The sequence below is a fragment of the Myotis davidii genome, unplaced genomic scaffold, assembly GCF_000327345.1.
Source record: "Myotis davidii unplaced genomic scaffold, ASM32734v1 scaffold167, whole genome shotgun sequence".
In the NCBI taxonomy this organism is placed as follows: domain Eukaryota; kingdom Metazoa; phylum Chordata; class Mammalia; order Chiroptera; family Vespertilionidae; genus Myotis; species Myotis davidii.
In genome coordinates, this window is record NW_006300048.1 from 3,198,010 (window position 1) to 3,201,275 (window position 3,266).

A 3,266-nucleotide genomic window follows, 5' to 3' on the forward strand; every position below is an offset into this window, starting at 1 on the left:
CAGAGTGACTAGGAAAAATTAAAGGGAAGATATCCTAAAACTCCCAGGAAATCTCCACCAATGAAGCAAAGAAAAAAAAATGCCTCTATTATTCTGTGGGCAACAAACCAAACTTAGTTGGGGTCTCAGACAATTCGCTCATATGATTGCAAAGACAGAAACTCCCGGATTAGAGAGGGCTCCCAGATTGGAGAGGGTGCAGGTCGGGCTGAGGGACCCCCACACCCCCCAGTGCACAAATGTCATGCATCGGGCCTCTAGTAAATTTAGGTAAGCACATGCTTATTTTTCTTTTTTAAAATATGTTTCCTTCATAAAAGCTCTTAAGAGTGATAAGGCAGGAATGAGGTCTAACACAATCTTTGCTAAGGAGGGCAGTGCCAACCATAAAGACACTAAATGGTCTTCAGCAAGTTAACGATGTGGGCTTTCAGGGAAGGGTGGGACCCACAAGGAGCCCTGCCATGGAGTACTGAGGCGATGCTACCGGGGGAGAGGGAAGAGCAGTGGTTTTACTTTCAATTCCGCCACTCACTGGCTGTGTGATGTTGAGCAGTTACTGAACCCCTCTGGACCTCATTTGTAAAAACGTCAGTAATATCTACCTCTAAGGATTGCTGAGAAGATTAAACAAACGTAGGTGGAAAACCTGGCAGTGTTTGCATCTGGCACTTAATAAATCACAATTTCCATTTCTGTGTTCCTTCCATAATAATATATATTTTTGGTTAATTCTCACCAGAGGATATTTTTCCAATGATTTTTAGAGAGTGGAAGGGAGCGGAGAGAGACAGAGAAACATCAATGTGAGAGAGACATATGGATTGGTTGCCTCCTGTTCTGGGGCCAGGGATCCTGCAATTGAACCTGGAACCGAACCTGGGACCCTTCAGTCCCAGGGCCAGCACTCTAGCCACCGAGCCAAACCGGTTAGGGCCTATTTTTTGGCTTTGTGTGTCCCTCTGGTCAAACTTTAGACCAGGTTTTCTCAACAGCAGCATGACTCACATCTATGCCAGGTAGTTCTTTTTGTGGGAAGCTGTCATGTGCACTGTAGGATTACAGCAGCATTCCTGGACTCTACGCACCAGATGACAGGAATATCAGTTGTGACAACTAAAAATGTCTCTAGACATTGCCAAAAGTTCCTTGGGGAACATAACTACCCGCAATTGAGAACCACTGCTTTAGACTTAGCGAGTCTTTACAGGCAGGAGTCCTGGCACTGAGTACTCATGAACTCTGACTAAAATAGTATTATCTGATACTTTGAAAAGGAGGATGCTTGAATATTTCCAGCCAGACGTTCAGCTTCCTCTCCACAACTTTAGATTCTAAGTGCACAATAGTATTTAGGTGTCATATATACCAGCTGGGACCAGACAAAATTAGGTATATGTGTAATATTTTATACTTTATACATAGGGGATAGAATATCAAGGAAAGCTTTTTTCATTGAAATGCTTTGGAGCCCTGGCTGGGTAGCTCAGCTGGTTAGAGGCCATTGGATTTGTTTCGATACACCATGGTTGCGGATTCGATTTCTGGTCAGGGCACATACAGTAATCAACCAATGAATGCATAAATGAGTGGAACAACAAATCGATGTTCCTCTCTCTCAAATCAATAAATAAAAGATTAAAATAAATAAAGGCTTTGGAAACAGGTGGTTGGTTCTTCTTTGTTTAAGATGACATCAATTCAATTTAGCTTATAGGTCTGACAGTGAGTAACAAAGAAGAGCAACCAACCTAAGTATTTATGGAGAGGAGGACTTCAAATACCCACCTGATTATACAGTCAGTCCATCATTTCACAAACTTTCCAACAGAAAAAACTGGATCTAAAATATTCCTTTGTAAAAGAACAAACCAAAACGATTGCTCTTGGTTATCCTCTGGGAACATAGCAAAGCACTGTTTTCAACTTTGAATTTCATAAAGGATATGTAAGTTGCAGCCATTAATGTTTGACACTTGGTAGACACCCTCAAAAATGTTATGGGTAAATGCTGGGTTTTCAGCATGGGAATAAAGTGCAACACCGCTTCCAAGTCCTTTTATTAGCAGCATGGTCTCTTTGGTGTCTCTCTTTATTAATGGATGAGTTTGCCTAATGTTAACCGGGCAGTCTCGGGATTTTGCTGTTCTTTCTAGCAGATGTTCCATCTTCCCTTCGGAGCTAAGTTTTTCACACATACCTGCTATTTCCCTTTCTTCGTGAACCATCTCTTTGATTTCCCATTCTATTGAAATTGCTGTTTGAAAGCTAAAAAAAGAGATCTCTCCCGAAACACATCCAACAGCCTCTTCCTTAGGCTCTTTTTGAACTTTCCTGTCCCCTCTGAAAACAATGACCACTCTTTTCCTCCGGGTATGTATGCGGGTCAGTACTGTGCCAGCATCTTAAAGCCTGCACCACTCATCCTTTCCTGCTTCCAGCGGGGCACAAAGGAAGGCTCTATGTCTTGAAAGACCTTGTTCACTCTCCGCCAGACCCCATCCTTTTATAAGCCCATTCAAGACATCCTTCACGAAAAATTCCCATTGGGGTTGCTGTTTCCAGTAGCCGAATCTCCCTGCCCTTTACCGCAGCGTGCACATCTCATCTCCTGAGAACCTAACTTCTCAGGAAAAGGGCTGTATTTTTTTTTTTTCCTTCCAGAATCCCTTGACAGCCTGAAGTAAAGCACTTAGCTAGAATACATGTTTCCCCATAAGCCAGTGGTTCTCAACCTTGGCTGCACATTAGAATCACCTGGGAATCTTTTTAAAATCCTGATTTCTGGGCCTCATCCTCGGGAAATTCTGTTTCTTTGTTATGGGGAGGGGCCACAACATGAGTAACAAACAGAATTTCCGGAGGATGACGCCCAGAAATCAGGATTTTAAAGATTCCCAGGTGATTCTAATGTGCAGCCCAGGTTGAGAACCACTGCCCTAGGCCCTTCCAGACGTAAGAGTAGTGAAAAGCCGTAATAGCATTCACCATGTGCCTCTGTGTCAGCTGTTCAATAGCCTTTCCTCTCCGGGAGGCGAGCGGCCGGGGCAGACAAAGCCGCCATCCGATCACAGCACTTTCAGGGGAGAAACTGGGAGGGGAGACGTTCGGGAAGGTCTCCAGATGTCCGTCCCCCACGACTCACGGGCACTTCAATGAGAGCGGCGGCGTCCGGAGACTAGGAAGGGAGACTTACATGCAGACCCTACCGGAAACTTCTCTCAACCCCGGGACAGGTTTCCCTTCGGTCCTCGCTAACTAAGCAG

General features: G+C 44.4%; 1 protein-coding gene across 1 annotated transcript in view; it reads right to left on the reverse strand.

Annotated features, from left to right (window-relative positions):
• Nucleotides 1-3,266, reverse strand: part of MRPS18A (mitochondrial ribosomal protein S18A) — an 18,301-nt gene that overhangs the window by 14,574 nt on the left and 461 nt on the right. The gene's annotated exons all lie outside the window — the stretch shown is intronic.